The 23,555-nt window shown below is 44.5% G+C and overlaps 1 protein-coding gene across 1 annotated transcript in view; it reads left to right on the top strand.

Annotated features, from left to right (window-relative positions):
- The first annotated feature begins 7,016 nt into the window (after positions 1-7,016).
- RHBDL2 (rhomboid like 2) overlaps positions 7,017-23,555 on the top strand; it is a 66,453-nt gene continuing 49,914 nt past the window's right edge. Inside the window, exon 1 of the mRNA XM_049878863.1 lies at positions 7,017-7,137. The gene's annotated coding sequence lies outside the window, so the exon portion shown is untranslated. The remainder of the gene's footprint in view (positions 7,138-23,555) is intronic.

The following is a 23,555-nucleotide window of genomic DNA, read 5'->3' as shown; positions in this document are numbered from 1 at the left end:
GTTTCCAAGGAGCACCTGGTGGATTCCAACTGCCAACCTTTTGGTTAGCAGCTGTAGCACTTAATCACTATGCCACCAGGGTTTCCTTGTTGTAGTTAGGTGCCCTGAAGTCAATTCTGACTCATAGTGACCCCACGTGACAGAGCATTTAACTGTATCATAGCATTTTCTTGGGATAATCTTTACGGGAGCTGGTGGCCAGGTCTTTCTCCCTTGGAGTCGCTGGGTGGGTTCAAACTGCCAATCTTTTGATTGGGAGCGGAGTACTTAACCATTGTACCACCAGGGCTTCTTTTGACTTCTTTATACCCAGCTTTTGATACGCTAATTCTTTCTTTCAATTTTGATCTGTGGATTAACCCAAACAATGGTTTCTGGTATTAATTATTGTATTTTTTTCCTTTCTAAAAATTTGATTTGATTCTTTTCAGATCTGCTTGATTAACTTTGATAATCTTTTCTTTGTCGCACTTTTTATTCCCTCTTGGATTTATTTCAACATATTAAACATACTTAAATTATATTCTGTATCTGCTAATAACAATCTCTCTAATTTTTGTGGGTATGATTCTGCAGTTGGGTGCTTCTACTTGCAGAAGCTTGCTTCTTTGTGTTTTTAAGAGACTTTTATTTATTTATTTTTTCAATCACGTTACTTGAAACTTTATAGGAAGTCTTCGTGACCTGCGCTTAATGACGTTCTTCCAGAAAGACTTTGGCTTGCTTATCCCAGGTGCCTATAGGCACTACCAATCCAAAAACACTTTAGATTACATTTTAACCTTGGAGTATTTTGGATCACACAGATAATGTGAGTCTGTTCCTAAACACTTGTGAGTACAGGTAAGTGGTAGAGAATTCTCAGGATATACAGTTGTTTTTTGTTTGCCTTTTTTTTTTTTCTTTAATCCAAGGCTAAGATAAACCTGCATCCCTACTGTCCCCCTAGTATGCCAGGTTTTTTTTTTTCTTCACTGAAGATATTCATTTAGGAGTAGGGAGGCTGAGCTTTGTGCTCTGATTCTAGTTCCTGTTCTTTCAGGGCCAGGCTTTGCCTCCTGGTCCTCTTGGTCTATGTGGTCCATGAAAACACAGGTAATATGCTACCAAAAACAAAAACAAAAAAAACAAACCAAACCTGTTGCTGTTGAGTCGATTTCAACTCACAGCAACCCTACAGGATAGAGTAGAGCTGCTTTTCCAAAGAGCAGCTGGTGGCTTTGAACTGCTGACCATTTGGTTAGCAGCTGTAACTCTTAAACACTGTGCCATCAGGGCTCCAAATATACCTCCAGGGAAAATATGGCTCTCACAATTACTTAATCCTGTGGAGTCACACTATTTTCTCCTAGCCGTTTCTTTACATTCTTGCTAAGGTCAGTCATATATAAACATGGTTTCGTTTCTTTTTAATTTTAGCTCTCCTATACTAAAAAAAAAAAAAAATTTATACTGGATTTTCTATGAATTGTTAGCATATAATTATGCTGTATTTCATAAACAGAGCACATTTTAAAATTTTCTGGTCTGTTTTAGACTGCTAAAACCCAGAAAGAAAGCTAACATATTGAGATACTTATACTTGCAATTCATCTAAACACATTTAGGAAAAAAACTCAGCATTTGGGAAACATGCTCCAGGCAATCTTCATGCAACCTAGGTTACACTGCTTCCTGTTGAGTGGCCTGGCACCCTGTGGTCACTCTGCACACCTCCAATGACTCCTCGTAGTTTTATCATTACAGAGCAGGATTCAGACAAGGAGCTTAATGACCAGAGGCCACAGAGACCCTGACACTTTGACACCTGCTGGGGCCTGAGGGAGGCTCCATTCTGCCAAAGGTGGGAACCTTGGAGTCAAGACCATCTACACACCTCAGTTCAAAAGTTCAACAAACATCTGTTGAGCGTTTCATACTTTGTGTCAGATTTTGGGCACAATTGCAAGGTTACTGCCCCTGAAGAATTTGCAGTCTGGGTCATGCTCTTTATACATAAAAAGATAATGTAAATACATTGTGGCAGGTGTGATGAAGGTGGGAATCTCAGAGCACCATCCAGAAGACTAGTTTACTCTGTATCTCCACGCGAGGGACCCTTTGTAGTTCTCAGATTTACAACTTTTAGTTTCAGCTGCGAGCAGAGACTGAGAGAGGGTCTTAATACCTCAACTGCAAATTCTTAGGAAAGGGAAGCTACGTGACTCAGCCTGGGCCAAATGTCCCCCTTTTCTGGTGTAATCACTGTGACCAATTGTCTTTGTTATCTAGTGCTGCTATAACAGAAATACCACAAGTGGGTGGCTTCAGGAAACAGAAGTGTATTCTCTTACAGACTGGGAGGCTAGAAGCTCAAATTCAGGGCATCAGCTCCAGGTAAGTTAGGCTTTCTCTGTTGGCTTTAGGAAGGTCCTTGTCATCAATCTTGCCTTGGACTAGGAGGTTTTCCATGAAGGAACCCTGGGTCCAAAGGACGTGCTCTGCTCCCAGAGCTGCTTTCTTGGTGGTGCAAGGTCCCCCACTCTCTGCTCACTTTTCTATCCTTTTATGTCTTGTAAGATAAAAAGTGATGCAGGCCGCACCCCAGGGAAACTCTGTACATTGGATCAGGGGCATGACCTGAGTAAGGGTGTTATATGCCACCCTAATCCACTTTAACATAACCCAATTTTGCCTCATTAACCACAGGCAGAGATTAGGCTTTACAACACATAGGAAAATTACATCAATCATGAAATGGAGGACAACCACACACTACTGGGAATCATGATCTAACCAAGCTGACACATATTTTGAGGGCGACACAATTCAATCCATAACAGCAATGCTGATGACAGAACACGCATATGACAGTCAAAGTCCCGAGGGATGGTATGGATAAGGGCAGTTCTCAGTGAAGAGCTGGAAGGATAACTGGCCCTTGTCTGCCAGATCCAAACCTGAATAGATCCAATCATCCTCCTTCTCTGCTCTTTGCTTGAGCAGCTAAGGGCTGCTGGAGAAAAGAAGCCACAAAAACAATGGTAAAAATTTCACATGGGAGTAGGCCCACCGGGCTCATCATGATGGTGATGGGGTAGACAGAGATGGTGCTAGGTGAGATAGCATTGCAAAGGAGAAGACCAGTGAGCTGGCCCCAAAGGGGTATGGTCTTGCTGAATTCACCACAGTTTAGGGTCAGGCTCTGAATTTTGCATACTTAGAAGTGGAAGCTGGTCAATGTTTCAGAACTGATGTGATTTGTAAATACTGATTACCATTAACAAGATTCACAATAAACTGATGTACAAATCCTAAGTGAGAATTTGCTTTTTCTTTATATGCTTTTATTTTATTTTAATTTTTCATCATGGTGTATATATATCAAAATATTTGCCATTTTAATTTTTTACATGTATTATTCAGTGACGTTAATTATGTTTATTCTGTTGTGAAACCACATTGCTATCTGTTTCCAAATTTTTATCACCTTTACAGAAGCTGAGTGCACCCTGATCAAGGACTCCTTCTTCCCCCTCCCTCCAACTCCCGGTAACCGCCAACTAACTTTGATCTCTATACATTTGCCTATTCTAGACATTTCATACAAGCGAGTCATACAATATTTGCCCTTTTGTGATAGACTTATTTCACTTAGCATAATGTTTTCAAAGTTCATCCATGTTGTAGCATGGGTCAGGACTTCATTTCTCTTTACAGTCCATTGTATATATGTACCACATTTTATTTATCCATTCATCTGTTGATGGACATTTAGGCTGTTTTCCATCTATTGGCTATTGTCAATGGTGCTGCAAAGAACACTGGTGTACATCTAATAAATTAATTTACAAAAATATTTAAGGGCAATCAACCCTCCCCAGACCTATGTTGCTAATAGTTTTTTGAACCCCTGTTCAAACCTGTACCAAACCCTGTGCTGGATACTGGGGGTACAGAGATAAAAAAAACACAAGCTTTTCTCTGTAAAATTTCATTAATTTGTGTGTGTGTTGGGTATGGGCAGACACCTCTCTCTGAATTCATACAGCTTAGGATGCCAAATCACAATCAGAAGGTATGAAATAAGAGGGGTGGTTGGCTGGAGGGTTGGAACGGTCAGTGGTAGCAGTCTCTATTTGCCAGGGAGAACTAGTTACTGGTATTGACCTGGCATGGCCACTTCCCCTGTAAAATTCTGAGACAGGGCACTGCCAGCATTTGCCTCATTGATGCTCTTTGCTTGTACTTTCACGGCTGCTGATAGCCCATCTGGGCAGTACCTTCTTTCTGTAGATGTTTTTCATCTGATGTGAAAGCTCAGTCTTAAGCTCAGAAAGCCAATTGGTGTTGGTGGCACCCACCTTGGGTCTCATCCATTTTGCACTGATCTTACTGTCATTACTCAGAACTGGACCTGCTGTCCCTAGTTTCTGAATTCTTGGGAGCCCCTTACTCTTGACCCCTTGTTAATCTGTGCCCTCCTGATTGGGTTCTTGGAATCCCTCTGTGTTCTTCTCCATTACTTTGATCACTTCTCTCTCCTCTCAGCTGTTTTTTCAAACACTTGACAATTTCCTAAAATCTTCCGCCCAACCTCTATCCTCCTAACTTCTAGCAAAAAATAGGTGCAGGGTGAAATTCTCAAAATCCTCAGCTGCCGTCACTAGTGCCTCAGGGCTCTATCTAGGCCCCCTCTCCAGCCTATTATGCACTTCCTTGCTCTGTTCTCTTGTTCTTATCTAGTTTTTTGGCATCTGAGTCTTAAACCCCTGTTCAACCCCTTCGGAGGACAGAATGCTCGAATCTCGGTTTTGGCCTTTTCTCTTGCTCCGTGTTCTGCATGTTCCTTGCTGGCATTTCCTAGAGTTCTGTCCTAGACCCTCTTTTCTTCTTTCTCTAATTTCTCTCCTGAGTGACCTCATCTACTCCCATGGCTTCAGTTGCCATTTCTGTGCTGATGAATCTTAAAACTCTTTTTTTTTCCAGCTCTTTACTTCCCCAGCCACCATCCATTCGCGGCCTTTCTCTGTACTGTGGGTTGCTGACCCCTATGGGCTGCACCAATGGGCTCCCTTACCCTCTGGCTGCTGGTAAAGTTCAGCCAATGAGAGGAAGCAGGAAATAGGAAGGTGGGAGAAGAAAGTGGTAGGGTGTTTCCCTGCTTCCTCTTGGTTCCAACAATGTTTCCCTTTACAACACAGGTCCTGTCAGGGACCCCTTTTCCTGGGCTCCAGATGTTATTGGGCTCAGTTAACACCATTTCCTCTCTGCATCCCTTTGAGCGTAGGAATTATAACAGCTTCCCATTATTGCTATCCCTGATTGTTCAATATCCCTTATCTCTTCCCTTACCCTTCCCAGGTCTCTGTTAAGAGTCCTTTCATTAAATTTTCTTCAGATTCTAGCTGAATGTTCCTTCTCCTTCCTGCTAGGACCCTGACTGATACACTACTAGCTCACGTCTCTCCCTAGAGTTACGACTTATTTATCTAACTGCTTCCTGGACATCTCTGTGTGCCCAGACTCAACAAGTCAGGAACTGAATTAATCATTTCCCTCAAACTAACTCTTCCTTCAGATTTCTCCACCATGCTGTAGGCTCCACTAGCAACCTAGTTTATTGTTCACATTGGAAACCTGAGATGCATCCTAGACTCCTCTCTTACTCATTAAGTCTCATCAGTGCTAGCCCCTTAACATCTCCTGAATCTGCCCCTTTCTCTCCATTCCCCTAACAGTGCCCTGGTTTAAAAACAAAACAAAACAAACCTGTTGCCATAGAGTCGATTCCAACTCAAAGTGAACTTATAGGTCAGAGTAGAACTGCCCCATAGAGTTCCCAAGGAGCGCCTGCAGGACTTCAACTGCTGACCTTCTGGTTAGCAGCCGTAGCACTTAACCACTATACCACCAGGGTTTCCAGTGCCTTGGTTTAAGTCCACATTATTGATTGTCTTGACTCTTGCAGCAGCCCGATTGGGCTTTTTGCCTCCAGCCTTGCCCCTTCCAAACCATTCTTGACATTGCAGGCCCCAGTGATCTATTTAATATGCAATCTGAAAGTATTTCTCCTTTGTTTAAAACCCCATTATCTACAAAGTCCAAGCTCTTTTGCAACACACCAAGGACCTTCCGGACTTGGCGCTATCAGCCTCCCCAGCCTCCTAATCTACTCCTCACTGACAATTTTGAGCTTCCCACCAGACTCCACCCCATTGGATGGCCTCTTCTTTCTGCCTGTGCTGTCTCCTGCCCCTTATGATTTTGGAGAACTTCTGTTCATCATTCAAAACCTATCTTGTATGTCATCTTCTCTAAGAGGCTTTCCAGAACCCTCCACCCAGGGTGAGTCCTTCCTGGTCCCTGTGGCCTGAATTGTGGGCATCTACTGTAGTGCTTCATTCCTAGCAGAACATGTGGGCAGGGACCAAGTTAAGTCATTTCTTCATCCTCAGGGCCTAGCACAAGACTACTTATTTTCAAAAGGCATTGAATGAATGATCAGGAACTGGCAAACCTGTTTCACCATGGGCCAAGGTACAACCAGTTGGGTGTACAGAGCCCATGGGCTTTATGACCAAACCTTTGCCAAGGGTCATCAGGTCATCATACCCTGATGCCCAGTACCAGGCCTGACTTCAGGGACCTGGAGTGACTCACCACAGCACAACCAAAGGCAGAGGGCAAGAGACCATCCTGACACTGGCTGTTCCCAGAGAGCTGAGGGTTGAAGGCAGGCAGTCCAACAGAGCTCAGGGGACACAGCCATAATGCAGGAGGGCAGGACTTGGAGCAGGAATGGCGATCAGTGCCTTGGAGAGAGAGCAGAGAGGCTGTAGCAGGCACCCTGGCTTAGATCCAGGCAGGTGACGGGGAAGACTCACTCATCCAGGGCCAGCCAAGAATGAGACTGAGAGCCAGCTTGCCCGGCCCAGGCCTGCCTCAGGGCTGGGAGGGGATTTCCTCAGGCTCCCTCCCCCTGGACCGGGCGGGTCAGGAACCTGTCTGGATGATTTCTGTTCTGGGAGGGACCGAGGACCGTCTTCCTGGTAGGGCTCGAGCTCCAGGGCAGCAAAGGCAGCCCCTTGGCCCGGAACGCCGGGACCACCGGGACCAGCCGGTTCTGCATCGGACATCCCTGCCCGGCCTCCCAAGGTAAGGGGCGGGGAGCCGGGAGCCGGGTGGACGGAGCCCGGCCGTCGGAGAACCGAGGCGGTGCAGGAAGCGCCCGCCCGGCATAAAAGCCCGAGGCCCAGGGTTGGTGCCGGAAGGAGGCGGGAAGCTGGGGGAAGTTTTGGTGCTCCCTTGGTAACCTCCCTTATGAGTAACCTCCTGGAGTGGCCGCGTTGGGATCCTGCGCCTTCTGTTCAAAAGTTGGCAGCATGTTGGGCCAGGGGCCAGGGGCCAGGGGGCTGTCGCTGGCTTCTTGCCCCAGGGACATGGTGGGGGAACCAGGTAACACCATTCCTCCTCCCACCCTTGGCCAATCCTTGGCCTTCTCTCCCACCATCACACTCCTCCCAGCACCTCCACACTCCTCCAATTTTTTTCAACCTCCAAGGGAGCCTGCTGTTAGCCCTCCTGCCTTGCAGAGTCTCTGCCCCTGCCCTGGGCACGCAGACCACAGCCCAGGCGGCAGTCTCACAGCTTCTTCCTGCAAGGCAGCTGCCCCAAAGTGGTTTCTTCCTTCTTGGTATAGGTATGGAAACCCTAGTGGTGTAGTGGTTAAGTGCTAACCAAAAGGTCAGCAGTTTGAATCCACCAGGCGCTCCTTGGAGACTCTATGGGGCAGTTCTACTCTGCCCTATAGGGTTGCTATGACTCAGAACCAGCTCCACCGCAGTGGGTTTGGTTTATTCATTTATTAGTCATTCGTTTATCATTATTGTTTGAGTGTGTGACTGGATCCTCAGGAAAGAAGGACGCACAATTACTGCCCTTACTGGGAACCAGAAAACAGAAATTTGTTCAACAGACTTTTAATGGTCCTCTACAAGCTGGCAGGCAGTGTTGCATAGTGGAAAATTATTTTGGACTCACGGAGAAACATAGATTCATATCACACCTCTCCTGTTTACTTCCTGAGCTTCAGTTTCCTCATCTGTAAAATGGTATTGTTAGGAAGATGGCATGAGACAATGCATGTCAAGCACCAAGCCCGCTGCCAGGCACATAGTGAGGCCTCTAGGCACATAGTGAGGCTTCCCACCACTCCACCTCCTTCCCCACTACCCCCCTCACCCTCACCCCCCATGGGCTTGTAAAGATATGTAAGACCACCCTTCCCCTTGGAAACACTTAGACTTGTAAATACGTAGAGCTGGGCAGTGAAAGGGGAGGTGGTGAAGGGAGAAGGGAGGCCAAGACAGGGTAAGTGTGGAGCTGGGTAGGGAAGGTGCCAGCTACAGGTTTGAGGTAAGAAAACTGGACCAGGGCTGGGACCACAGGCTTGGTGGCTCTCCTGTGTGAGCCAGAGATAGGAACTGCCAGTTTCTAAAACCAACTCTGTCTGGCCCTGGCTAAAGCCAAAAACCAAACCCATCGCTGTTGAGTCAATTCCGACTCACAGTGGCCATATAGGTTAGAGTAGAACTGCCCCATAGGGTTTCGAAGGAGCCGCTGGTGAATTTGAACTGCCATCCTTTTGATTAGCAGCCAAACTCTTAACCACTTCGCCACCAGGGCTCTAGCCCTGGCTAAGGGCTTTTAAATGCATTATCTTGTGTAATCATAATCCTGTTATGATGCTATTATTATTATTATCCCCATTTTACAGATGAGGAAATGAAGATACAAACAGGCTAAGGGACTTGTGTAAAGTCACATGGCTAATAAGAAGTGCATTCAGATTCAAATCTAGGTCAATCTCTAGACCCCAAGCTCTTTCTTTGACTCCTTGCTGTTTTTCAAATTTCTCTGTACAGAAAGGCCAAAGATACATCAGTACACCGTGTTTTAGTTATCCAGGGCTGTTATAACAGAAATGCCACAAGTGAATAGCTTTAACAAAGAGAAATTTATTCTCTCAGTTTAGGAGGATAGAAGTCTGAATTCAGGGTGCCAGCTCCAAGGGTAGGCTTTCTCTGTCAGTTCTGGGGGAAGGTCATCAATCTTCCCCAGTAGAGGAGCTTCTCGGCGCAGAGGCCCTGGGCCCAAAGGATGAGCTATTCTCCTAGTTCATGTTTCTTGGTGATATGAGGTCCCTTTGCTGAGAAGCTCCTTTGACTGGGGAAGACAGATGACAAGGACCTTCCTCCAGAGCCAAAAGAGACAAGAAGCCTTTCCCCAGAGCTGAATTTAGACTTCTAGCCTCCTAGACTGTGAGATAATAAATTCCTCTGTGTTAAAGCCATCCACTTGTGGTATTTCTGTTATAGCAGCACTTGATAACTAAGATACATCCCCCCCCAAAAAAGAAAACAACCTAGACACCAGCATTTCCTTTTCTGTACATTTCCTGCTCTGGGCTGCTTCATCTAGGGTGAGGAAGAGCACACTCCTTCCCTCGTTCGTTCATTCATTCATTCATATATCATTCATTCAGTCAAGTGCTCTATTTGGCCCATGAGATGGCAAAGGATCATGTCTGTTGGTTCACAATTATATAACCAGCTCCATGTAAGATCCCTGGTACGGAGATGTTAGATGAATTCTTGGTGAGTAAATGATTCCAACAAACATTTATTGATGCATTCCATGGGCTGAATAATGGGAATTCAAAGATGGATAAAACACAGTCTTCAGGATCCCCACAGCCTTGTGGAGGAGATAGGTATAATACAAAGAGGTCATTGATATCCTAGACATGAGCAAGGTTGCTGAGGAAACTCAGAAAGTCCCTTAATTCTACTATGTCTGCCATTCTCTTCTGGGTTCTCAGTGGCTACCAGAAGGCTCAATATGACTTTGCAGAGGAGGTGTAAAGGACAGCCTTGAAGAGGGTGTTAAGATTTCACCAGGAGAACAAACTGGGGAGGGAAGATGTCCTAACAGAGAGAGGAGCTCATGAGAAGGCCTAGTGGAGGCTGGGTGCTGGTATTGTTTGAGACTCAGTATGGCTGGAGTGTATGTAGGGTGTATATGGAGGGAATGGCAGGAAAGTGGGAGTACTTTATCCCAAGGGCAATGAGTCCCCAGGAAAGGGATTCAGTGAAGGGAGAGACACCACCTGATTAGCATTCAGAAGTGTGGCTCAAGGGTGGGGCCCTTGATAACCTCAAAGTCTCCAGGCCTGATAGGGCCCCTCCTTGCCTGAGGAAATGAGCTTTCCTTTTTAGGATTTGGATCAGGAACATTTTAGGGTGCTTGAACGTGAAGGGTCTGTTCCCTAAGTGCGTTGCCCTCAGCTGTGCCTTGGGTCACAGCTAATCTGTTCCTCCTAATAAAAGTACTGAATGATCTACGTTTGTATAATTTTGAGCAAATGCAAGGTTACCCTGATTGCTAACTTGAAATCCCTTGTGCTGTCTTAAGAAGGAGAGAAAAGGATGAGGGTTTATAGATTGGGCACCAGGAATTACTCTCAGCTCTGAAAGTGCCCAGGGAGGGTGTGTCCAATATGGCAGTTGTCCTGGAACTGGGAGTTTATGGCCATGGATAGCTTTAGGGAAACAGTTTCCAGACCCTCAACTTCCACAGGTATTCTTTTCTAAAAGCAATCTGTGTGATGCATTCTTTAAGCTTTTCTTTTCCACTCGACTTCGTTGTTGCCCTTCTCTGGCATTACAAAAGAAAGTCACACCTCTCCTCCATCCTGAGTCTTTCTAGGGTACATTGCCCAGAGGTATAAAAAACAAGACACCTTTGGAGAATGCTTTGCTCCTGAAAGAGAATAAGGAAAGAGAGTGGGTGCCTTATTTATAGACTCATGGTATATATTTTATTTAAAAACACCTGTTTAATGCTTATTATGTGCCAGGCACTGTTTTAAGGACCTTATTGCTTATATCAAATCTACAGAGACTTACTAGTCTCCTTTCATGAGGTTCCCAAGACAGTAAGAGGTTTAATAAGTTGTCTAAGGTCACAGAGTTATTTAGTGGTGAAATCAGGATACAAACGTGGGCAGCTTCCCTCTAGAGTTTGTGCCCTTAGCCATTATGCTACTCTGTATTAAGATTAACTGCTTTAGCTATTTATCTATGTACTGGAAAATTAGAATTGAGACATGAGATGGTTGTCACGGGATGCAAATGAACACATTTACGGAAATTTTTAAAACTGAAGGTGGATTTTAGGGTCAGCAAGTCAGTCTGATTTGGTTGATTGGTTTGACAGTGAGGACTTGCTTTGCCAATTGGATTATACAGCAGAATTTTTGCATAAACCAAACAAGCTAAATCTGTAGCTCCAAAGTTTTGATGAAAATGTATTTAAAGCATGTCTCTGATAAAGACTATGTCAGAAAATTCAGTCTTGGAAACAGTTTTAACTTATGAAAAATAAATTTAGTTGTTAAAAATGTGTGAGAGGAGACATAGCTTTTTCAAAATTCTTATGGGTATTTATGAACAAAAAATTGTGAAGACCTCTGGTGTGTGGCACAAACATCACTAGCCATGTGTATCATGGTGGGGATGAGGTAGAGAACCCCTTTTCCTGATCAGGTGAGGTGAAGTGGCTTGTCCACAGGCTGCCAGGTAAGCAGGGGCAGAGCTGGAACTAGAACGGTGGTTTCCTTCCTCCCTCCCTTCCTCCCTCCCTCTCTTCCGTTCTTCCCTCCCTCCCTCTCACTCTCCTTTCCTCCATTCCCTCCTTCCTTCCCCCCATGGTTTATTCAGCAAACACTTACTGAGCATCTGTTCTGTGCTAGGGAATATTCTAGGTGCTGGAGGGTACACTTGTGGTGTAGTGATTAAGAGCTACGGCTGCTAACCAAAAGATGGGCAGTTCGAACCCACCAGGCGCTCCTTGGAAACCCTATGGTGCAGCTCTACTCTGTCTTTTAGGGTCACTATGAGTTGGAATCAACTCGGCAGCAATGGGTTCAGTTTTTGTTTTTTTGGGGGGGTACAGATGGGTTATAAGATAAGCGTTTCCTTTTCTGGAGCTTGTATTCTAGTGGAAAGAGACAGACAATAAATAAATAAACCAGATATTTTTAGATGATGATAAAAGCTGGAAGCAAATATTCTGGGCAATGCGATTGAGTACATGGTGGTGGAGGGAGTAGGGGGCTGCCACTCCAGACAGGACACGAAAGACTTCCTAGGGAGGTGCTACTCATTATGAAGGAGCCAGCCTTTGTGTGTGTGTGTGTGTGTGTCCCTCTGTGTGTGTGTGTGTGTGCGCGCGTGCAGGGGAGGGAGGAAGAGAAGAGGAGAGGAAAGAAATGACCAGGTAGAGGGAACAGCAAGTGCAAAGACACTGAGGCAGGAGAAAGCTTGGTGTATTTCAGGAACAGAAAGAAGGCCCTGTGGCTGCAGTACAGGGATGGGAAAGAGTGGTAGAATTTGAATTCCATAAGGAAGGCAGGAGCTGGGTCATGGCCATGATAAGGATCTTGTATTTGTCCTGAAGATAACCGGAAGCCATTGAAGGGTTTTTAAGTCTATATACCCGGTTTGTTTGTTTGTTTATTGACTGGAGGGAACAGGAGTGGAAACAGATGTAGACTAGTTGGGAGGCTCTTTCAGGTGAGATGACTGCAGTCTGCTCTATGGGGGTTACACAGATGAACAATGCATGATCCGTGCCCTCAGGCAGCAAGCATATGATCTAGCCTCCTTATTTCTTGTTTGGAGAATATTGAGAAGCTGTACCTCTTTTTTTTTTTTTAATTGTGGTAAAAATATATACAATAAAACACACAGATTCAACAATTTCTGCGTGTATAATTCAGTGACATTGATTACATTCTTAAAGTTGTACAACCATTCTGGAAAAGCTGTACCTCTTGATGGCTGAGTTAATCGGAAAGTAGAATGGCATGGGATGGCAGTCTTATCTTCTAGTTTTGATGAGGTGTGTTGGTATCTATTGCTGTACAGCAAATTACCTCAAAACTTCGTTGCTAGAAGCAACAACCATTTCATTTTTTCATGGTTCTGTGGTCAGGAATTTGGGCAAGGTTCAGCTGGGTAGTTCTGCTCCATATGGTATCAGCTGCAGTCATTTATTTGATTGTATTCAGCTGGTGAATGGACTGGGCTAGAAGGTCCAAGAAGACTTCACCCTTAGGTCTGGCACCTTGGTGTTCATATATATGGTCTCTCTCTCCATGTGAGGACTTTGGGCTTCCTCACAGAATGGTAGCCTCAGGGTATTTGACCATCTTTTGTGGTGGGAGGCTACCAAGATAGAGCATTCTAAGAGGCACAACAGTGGGGGCTGCAGACCTCTTAAGGCTAGCTTTGGAAGTTTCACAGCAATATTTCTGCTGTGTTCTATTGGTCAAACCAGTCACAGGGGCAGCCAAGATTCAAGGGGAGGGAAAACTGATTTTACCTCTTAGTGGGAGGAATGGCAAATAATATGTGCTCTCTTTGATCCACAACAGTAGGCATCTGGAAACTGAATAATCATAATGACCCTGGTGGTGCTGACCTACCCTTTAATCTATTTATTAATCACAGTGCACTGACTGGGAACAATTTTTATGTCTTTCTCCCCCACTGAATAAGGGGATCTGGAGAATAGAAGTTGGTTTTTTTTTTTTTTTTCCCTAATTGTCTTTGTATTTCCATGCCTACCACAAACAAAGCATTCAGGAAGTGCTTGTCCAAATAATGCACATATCATGTAAAAATTCAGTGGTTATCAAACCCTGGTGTACATAGGATTCCCCGGGGAGCTGTTAAAAATGCAGATTCCTGGACAGGACCCTAGCCCAGACCCTCTGAATCTAAATCTCTAGGGCAGGAATTCTCAGTCCTAACTGCACATTAAAAAATACCAGTGCCCAGACATAACCAAACACTTCACGGGATTGGCTTACTGCATTTGAGGGTTTAGGATTATAGTCTCATAGGGCAACTCAGTCAATTGGCACAATATAGTCCATAATGACAATGTTCTACATCCTGGTATGGTGAGTAGTGTCTGGGGTCTTAAAAGCTTGCAAACGGCCATATAAGATATTGGTCTCTACTCATCTGGAGCAAAAGAGAAAGAAGGAAACCAAAACTAACAAAAAATCTAATCTACAGAAACAACAGCCTATACAAACAACACCCTCACCTACCTTGAAACCAGAACTAGATGGTGCCTGGCTACCACTACCGACTGTTCAGACCGGGAACTCAATAGATGGTCCCAGATAGAACGGGAGAAAAATGTAGAACAAAACTCAAATTCCTAAAAAAAGGTCAGACTTACTGGACTGGTACAGACTAGATGAACTCCTGAGATTATTGCCCTGGATACCCTTTAAACTTGAAACTCATACCGCTCCCAGGGCCACCTTTCAGCCAAATGACAGACTGATCCATAAAACAAATAATATCACCCGTGAGTACTGTGCTCCTCTAAATAATCATCTAAATAAAACCAAATGGTAAACATTTACCCTAGACCAAAGATGAGAAGGTAAAGGGGGACAGGGAAGCTAGAGTAATTGAAACAGGACAACCAGAATAGAAATAATGAGAATGCTGATATGTTATGAAAAATGTCACCAATGTCACTGAACAATGTGTATTAAAAAAACCCGTTGCTCTTGAGTCGATTCTGACTCATAGTGACCCTACAGGACAGTAGAACTGCCCCATATGGTTTCCAAGGAGCACCTGGTGGATTTGAACTGCCGACCTTTCAATTAGCAGCCATAGCTCTTAACCACTATGCCACAAGGGTTTCTGATCAATATGTACAGAAATTGTTGAATGAGTACCTAATTTGCTATGTAAACTTTTGCCAAAAACACAATAAAGTATTAAAAAAAAAAAAAAAAAGAAACCAGTGACCAGGCTTTAGCCCCACAGACTCTGATTCCATTATTTGGGGTGAGGTTCAGACATCCATACTTTTTAAAATCTTCTCAGACAGTTCTGATGTGTAGCCCGGGTTAAGAACCATTGCCTTAGGGTAAGAACCAGCCATGTTTACCTACCTCTCAGATAATTCTGATGCAGGTGGTCCATGATAAGGTGACTAACCATCCTGGTTTGCCCAGGACTATCCCGACTTTAGCAGTGAAAGTCCCTCATCCCCAGAAACCCCTTAGTCCTGCACAAACTGGCACAGTTGGCCACACTATCAGTGGACCACCCTATTAGAAGCAGTAAAAGCCTTTTTACTCCTTAGGGGATTGACTCACTATCATAATATTATCAAATGGAGCCAATTTCTTGGATAAGGAGGGAATGGCCCAGGGTCAGGGCTCCACCTCACCCCTCACCTGTGTGCTGAGTCTGTGAACTCAAGGTTAAACAGTGTCTTTGTGAATTCTTCCAAACTGTATTCCCTGGTGAAAGTGAGACAGCTTTGAAAGCCTGACTACAGTCAACAAGGATGATGTGTTAAGGACGGTCAAGTGTGAAATTTCTGGCCTTATATACCGGTCCCTGGGTGGTGCCAATGTTTAATGTGCTCTGCAGCTAACCGAAAGCTTGGAGTTTTGGGTCCACCCAGAGACACCTCGGAATAAAGGCCTGGCAATCTAATTTCAAAAACTCAGTCATCGAAAACCTGTGGAGCACAGTTCTACTCTGACACATAGGGTTGCCATAGGTTGGACTTGACACGATGGCATCTGGTTTTTTACTGGTATTATCACTAGCATTAATATTATAATATACAAACCAGTTACTGTCAAGTTGAGTCCATAGGGTTTTCAATGGCTGCATTTTCAGAAGTAGATTGCCAGGCTTTTTTTTCTGAGGTGCCTCTGGGTAAACTTAAACCTCAATATTTGGTTAGTAGCTGAGGAGGGTGTTAACCACAAATATATGTAATACCTTAAATAGCTCAGTGTGGAATAGCGGAGATGCCCAAGATCTGGCCTCGAAGAATAAGATTTGTGCCCTGGCTTTGCTGTTGCTAGATATGTAATTATGGGTGCCTTTTTTTGCCTTGTTGTTCATCTGTAAAATGGGAATAATGATGTCTTTCACAGGGCAACAGGGAGGATCCACTGAAATAATAAAAGTGGAAGTGATTCTGTAGACTGGGAAGGGTGAGGTATCATGATTGCCTTTGAATGCGAGGAAGACAAAGAAATTATTCTGTCTGTCTCTCCTGCTGAGACGCCCTGCACATGACCCAGGCCTTGGTCCCCCTACCAGGAACCACCACCACAGCTGTGGTGGGTCACACAATGACCTCAGGAAGCACAGTGTCCTTACCTCAGTTGTCCTCACAATGGAGGGCAAGTGTGGTTTGCTTCAGGAAAAAACACTTTTGGAAACAAGGGTTTGTGAAGGCAATTTTTGGTTTTTAAATCTTTGGCCTATTTATTCCAAGTGTATTCTCAGGGAGGTAGCAAAAAAGAAAACAACCATAACTATAAACCCATAATATTGAAAAGCCAGTTCCTAATTTCTGTAACTAAAAAGGCTTCCTTTCAAGCTATAACCACAGAGTGATTGGTGCAGGGCTCTGGAACTGGGCATAATGATGGTTTGCAGTGTGATGAAGAAGTCTGTTAATCTCTGTGGCCCAGAAGCCCAATCCGTGGCCTCCCCAATTACCCAGGTTGCTTAGCAACGCCACCAAAAAGCCTCCCCACCAGGCCCCACTGGGGAGCAATCGGGCATACTCAGCCCAGCCTGCTGCCCAGCTCCTGGGCTCCCAGACCACATCAAGGCTAGACTCAGCCCCGGCAGGGGCCCGCCTGGTACTGATGAATGGGTGGGGCCAGCCGTTCAAAAAGACAATTCAGATATTCAAAGCCTACTGATTTGAATGCAGCTAGGAAAGCCGCACAAGCTCGTGACCAAAGGTCTCTTCCACCAAAGAGGAGTTATCCTAAGGGTGGTGGCCCGGCCAGTGCTCTCCTGGGTGAGGTGAAGAATGGAAGGTGAGCCTGACTTAGCCCTTTGGGTTCTCAGAGAGGCCAATTCCTTTTCCAGACACATCTTTCCATCCTGGCTTCCTGTGGTGGCAGCGGGGATGGTGGGATTCCTACCCTCTCCCTCAGGGTGGCCACCTGCCATTTTTCCCACAGCTTCTATTTGGACGCTCCCTTTTTCATTCCTCACGGTCTAGTCCTTTGCATTTGCAAATTCAACTCAATAATTTTTATATGTCATTAGCTGCCCTCAAGCCACGTTGTAAAAAATGAATATGAGTTGAATGATTGGCTTCTGCTGGAGCCAGTCATTTACTATTTAGTGAACCAGGCCTGCTGCCCCACCTTGACATCGCACCTGACTTTATTATTCTCCACTACTTATTACCTGTATATGTGACTTGCCTGCAGTGATTACAAACTTTGTTTCTTGGTGGGAGAGTACAAGAGACTCATAAATCACTTGGTTGTGCCAGTGATGGAAATGAAGAGAAAGAGGCCTGAGAAAGTGATTTTTTTCTTGGCTACAAACAGAAGTTTGGGATTAATTTGTGTAGAATGTCAAGTTCAGTGGTATTTGGGATCTCTGATAGCCATAGATTCACCATGTGTATCATGGAGATATCAGGAAAAGTGCTTTGGGAAGTTGATCTAGTGAGTGCTTCAGCCAGGGTAAAAACTGCTCCTCAAGAGAGAGATTAAAATTCACAAAAAGATGAAAAGAGGTACAAATTTTTGAGAGCTTGGGTGCAAAGTGTTGAATATGGTTAATACTCCTTGAATTGTTAATTTTATAAATAACTTTAATTCTGCATTTTTAGACTCATTTAGGCTGTGAAATTGAATCACTTAGATTTGTTTGGCTATAGCTTACAATGTAATTTGGGGGGAACATTATGTGGTTTATAGTGAGTTGGGGCATCTGAAAGATCTTTGGAAAAAATCCCTTGCCATTGTCAAGGGTCTACTATGTAAATTTCCTTATGAAAATACCTTTTCTAAAGTTTAGTTAAGGATAGACGACTATTATGGGTGAATGAGCATAGTCCTGCCTTCATTCCTTGGCCAACATACTAGTTACGTGATTCATACCAACAGCAATTCTTATTCCAGGTACAGTCAGGAAGCAGGGAAGTTCTTTACATATTTCTCTTCCTAGGAATACTTGTCAACCTTGAAGAGAAGGTCTTTGGTTCTTGGTGTATAGGGGAGACATCTCCATTTTTAACCAGAAGGCTAGAGGCATTCTTCCTGACAACCTACCACAGTTGGTCCCTACTGGTAGAATGAGAACATTTTATAGCAGTGTTGCCCAATTTTGATCAGTGTATAGCATTTCAGCAAAGAGTTAGCAAGCAGCAACTTGCTGCAGATTAAGAGGTGGGAGGTGAAGCATATCAAGTCAACACTAAAGAAAGCTCGACAAGCATGAATGATCTCTGCTTAGTGAATGTGTAAGAAAGCAGCCAGTGAAATATATCATTTCACTCAACAAGTGACACAATGAACCATGGTGACCAAGTAAATAATTTGATAGCTATGAGTGCTTATATATCTCCTTGAGACTATAATGTGTTGTAATTATTGCTGATTTATTTTGAGGCTCCTAATATATTCAGTGGAAACCCTGGTGGTGTAGTGATTAAGAGCTAGAGCTGCTAATCAAAAGGTCAGCAGTTTGAATCCACCAGGAGCTCCTTGGAAACCCTATGGGGCAGTTCTACTCTGTCCTATATGGTCATTATGAGTTGGAACCAACTCGACAGCAACGGGTGTTTTTTTTTTTTTTTTGGATATATTCATTTGGGCTTCCAAAGGTTCTGGTAATCAATAGTGTACTTCCAGATACTGTATCCCAACTTTGACCTATAGCCCATAAAGTTTATACAGGCCACACCCAAGTAAGGTCAAAATTAATGACAACATGACCTTCGATTAGACTTGCTTTGAGAGGCTCTAGGGAGGTATTTTCAGTTGTCTCATATGCATACAAAAGGTGGGCAATGAATAAGTAAGACCTAAGAAGAATCGATGCCTTTGGATTAAGGTGTTGGCAAAGAATATTGAATATACATACCACAGAGTGCCAGAAGAACAAACAAATCTGTCTTGAAAGAAGTACAGCCAGACTGCTCCTTAGAAACAAGGATGGAGAGACTTCATCTCATGTACTTTGGACATGTTATTGGGAGGGACCAGTCCCTGGAGAAGACCATCATGCTTGGTAAAGTACAGGGTCAGCAAAAAAGAGGAAGACCCTCAACGAGATGGATTGATACAGTGGCTGCAACAAGGGACTCAAGCATAACACCGATTGTGAGGATGGTGCAGGACAGGGCAGTGTTTCGTTATGTTGTACATAGGGTCACTGTGAGTCGAAACTGACTCAATGGCACCTAAGAACAACAGCATGGAGGGGAACCTTGGACCCAGGAGCAGCTATTTGAGAGATTTCAGCACAGTGTATGAAAGAACTACCTAAGAATTAGAACTATCAAAAAATACGTGACCCCTATTGAGGTACACAATTCTGCTTATTGGTCCAGAGAACTTTTGTTTTCATTATGTTTGAGGTATAATCCATACTGAGGGCTGTAGTCTTTGATCTTCATCAACTGGACCAATCCTTAACAACTGGACCAATAAGCAACATCATGATAAATGGAGAAAATAATGAAGTTGTCAAGGATTTTATTTTATTTTACTTGGATCCACAATCAATGCCCATGGAAGTAGCAGTCAAGAAATCAAACAATGTATTGCATTTGGCAAATCTGCTGCAAAAGACTTCTTTAAAGTGTTAAAAAGCAAAGATGTCACCTTGAAGACTAAGATGCACCTGATCCAAGCCATAGTATTTTCAACCACCTCATACGCATTTGAAAGCTGGACAATGAATAAGGAAGACTGAGGAATTGATGCATTTGAACTATGGTATTGGCAAAGAATATTAAATATACCACGGTGTGGTACAGTGAATTACTTAATATGGCCCTTCTAGCCATAATTTTTTTTTTTAGCCATAGTCTTTGTGAGTCCCACACAATGATTTGGTGGGACCATGCAAGTAAGGTGCATGGAACCGTAATGAGGGGATTGGTCAGTTTTGCCATCCCACTCAGCTTAAAATGAGTTATCCCAGAGGCTGGAAGAGAGGATCACACCACCACCAAGAAAGAAGAGCCAGGAGTGGAGCTGAGAAGCTCCTGGAACCGGGAGACCAAGGGAAAGAGCCGTAACACTGAAGATAGTGAGAAGCGCCGGCAGTAGAGGCAGGAGACTGGCAGGAGACAGTCTGTAGGCTTTCTGGCCCAGAGTGAGAAAGCTGAGTGCCTACTGGCAGGAGGCATACTGGCAGAGTAGGGTGCCTCCTGGGACTTGGTGGAGCTAGGTTTGCTGACCCATGGAGCTAGAGCTGAGTGCCTTCGGGCTGAGGCTTGCTGGCTGAATGCGGTGCCTCTGGGTACTTATCTGCAGAGCTAAAACAGATTTGTAACATTTGCCCGAGCAGGGCAGAGGCTGTGCGGAGGAGCTGAGAGGCCGAGGGCTTGAGAGAGGCCTGCTTATCAGCACGACTGAGAAGAGACTGTCCTGATTTAAGAACTGTATCCTGAGTGTCTCTGAACCTGAACTGTAACCTGTTTGTCTTAGTCATCTAGTGCTGCTTTAACAGAAATGCCACAAGTGGATGGCTTTAACAAAGAGAAATTTATTTTCTCACAGTCTAGTAGAATATAAGTCCAAATTCAGGGCGTCAGTTCCAGGGAAAGACTTTCTCTCTGTGGGCTCTGGAGGAAGGTCCTTGTCCTCAGTCTTCCCCTGGTCGAGGAGCTTCTCAGGCGCAGGGATCCCAGGTTCAAAGGACGTGCTCTGCAGCTTTTGCTGCTTTCTTGGTGGTATGAGGTCCCTAACTCTCTGCTTGCTTCCTTTTCCTTTTATCTCTTGAGAGATAAAAGGTGGTGCAGGCTACACCCCAGGGAAACTTCCTTTACCTTGGATCAGGGAGGTGACCTGAGCAAGGGTGGTGTTACAATCCCACCCTAATCCTCTCATCATAAAATTACAATCACGAAATGGAGGACAACCACACAATACTGGGAATCATGGCCTAACTAAGTTGACACATATTTTTGGGAGACCAGTCTATGACACTGTTACTTCCCTAATAAACCCCGTAACTGTGAGTATGCTCTGTGAGTTCTATGTGGCCATTGCAATGAATTATTGAACCCAGCAAAGAAGTAGAGTGCTGTGAGAGGGATGGTCAGAATCAGAATTGGTAAAAAGATTGGAGGGTGGAAGCCTGTCTGACCTCCAGTTCATAGGAATCAGCCTTGGGCTGTTGATCTTACTTCTCCTTCTCCCTCATGGTTAGAGGAGGTCAGACACTCCTGGCTTGCCATTTTTACACATGGACTGCCAGAAGAATGAACAAATCTGTCTTGGAAGAAGTACAACCAGAATGCTCCTTAGAAGCGAGGATGGCGAGACTTCGTCTTATGTACTTTGGACATGATATCAGGAAGAATCAGCCCCTGGAGGAGGACATCATGCTTGGTAAAGTAGAGGGTCAGAGAAAAAAGGCAAGACCCTCAATGAGATGGATTGACACAGTGGCTGCAACAATGGGCTCAAACACAGCAACAATTGTGAGGATGGCACTGGACTGGGCAGTGTTTTGTTCTGTTGTGCATAGGGTCCCTGTGGGTCGGAACCGACTTGATGGCACTTAACAACAACATGAAGTACATTTAGGTAGTTTATAATTTTTCACTATGATAAATAGTTCTGCACTGGACATCCCTAAAATAGACATTGTGTACTTGTTCAAATGCATTTGTGGGATAGATTTCTAAAAGTAGGACTGTTGTGTTGGAGGGAATATACTTTTATATTTCAGAGATGCTGCCCAATTGCCTTCCAAAAAGGCTGCATCAATTTACGCCCTATCAGCTGCGCCTATTTCCACATAGCCTCCTAAGTATGGAATATTATCAATCTCCTTCATTTTTGCCAATCCGATTGGTAATATTTCCAATGGGGTTAACTAAGCTCAGAAATTTAGATGTGGGGGCAGAAGAAGAACAGGAGTGGGAAGAATGGAGAATGTCAGAGACTGGAAGGAGCCCCTGTGAGCATCACAGCACCAGGTGCTGGAGAGAGGATGACTCAGAGAGAGGCCCCTCCCCTCAGGGAACAGGGCAGACAGACAGGTATTGATAATGTGTTAGTGGTTGAAATCAAATGCTGCAATTACTACCCCTGTCTTTAAGGGATAGGCATGGCAGTACACTGTGCTTACGTGTTGTTGTTGTTGTTAGGTGCCATCAAGGTAGTTCCGACGCATAGCGACCCTATAGGATAGAGTAGAACTGCCTTATAGGGTTTCCCAGCAGCAGCTGGTGGATTCAAACGGTTGATGTAGCAGCCATAGCTCTTAACCACTGTACCACCAGGGCTCCGGTAGCTAGAACTACATGTCAGATCTCTTTACTGTACTCGCCAAGCAACAAAGCAGATAAGGAAGAAAGCAATGAGTCTTGGCTAAACCAAATGGGTCAGATATCTTTGTAGCACAGGAAATATGTTTCACTAAAAAATACCTAACCCTGGATGGTGCAAACGATTAAGCCCTCGACTACTAACCAAAAGGTTGATGGTTCAAACCCAACCAGAAGAGCCTGGGAAGAAAGGCCTGCCAACCTGCTTCTGAAAGATCAAAACCAAAAACCAAAAATCCATTGCCATCGAGTTGATGCCGACTCGTATTGACCTTATAGGACAAAGTAGAACTGCTGCATAGGGTTTTCAAGGTGGTAAATCTTTTTTTTGTTGTGCTTTAAGTGAAAGTTTACAATTCAAGTCAGTTTCTCATACAAAAACTTATACACACATTGTTATGTGACCCTAGTTGCTCTCCCTACAATGTGACAGCACACTCCTTCTCTCCACCCTGTACTTCCCGTGTCCATTCAACCAGCCTCTGTCCCCCTCTGCCTTCTCATCTTGCCTCCAGACATGGGCTGCCCACATAGTCTCATGTGTCTACTTGAGCTAAGAAGCACACTCCTCACCAGTATCATTTAATGTCTTCTAGTCCAGTCTAATTTTTGTCAAAGAGTTAGCTTTGAGAATGGTTTTAGTTTTGGGCTAACAGAGAGTCCGGGGCCCATGACCTCTGGGGTCCCTTCAGTCTTAGTCCGACCATTAAGTCTGGTCCTTTTACTAGAATTTGAGGTCCGCGTCCTACTTTTCTCCTGCTCCATCGGGGATTCTCTGATGTTTTCCCTGTCAGGGCGGTCACTAGTTCTTCTGGTCTCAGGCTGATGAAGTCTCTGGTTTATGTGGCCCTTTCTTTCTTTAGGGCTCCTATTTTCCTTGTGTCTTTGGTGTTCTTCATTCTCCTTTGTTCCAAGTGGGTTGAGGCCAATTGATGCATCTTAGATGGCTGCTTGCTAGCTTTTAAGACCCCAGACACCAAGGTGGTAAATCTTTACAGAAGCAGGCTACCACATCTTTCTCCTGTGGAGCTGTCGGTGGGTTTAAACCGCTGACCTTTTGGTTAGCAGCCGAGGGCTTTAACCATTGCACCACCAGGGCTCCTTTCCAAAAGATGGCACGGCCT

This window comes from Elephas maximus, chromosome 3, assembly GCF_024166365.1.
Source record: "Elephas maximus indicus isolate mEleMax1 chromosome 3, mEleMax1 primary haplotype, whole genome shotgun sequence".
Taxonomy (NCBI): Eukaryota; Metazoa; Chordata; class Mammalia; order Proboscidea; family Elephantidae; genus Elephas; species Elephas maximus.
Note: the sequence above shows the minus strand (reverse complement) of the source record. Positions and strands in the feature narration are given on the sequence as shown.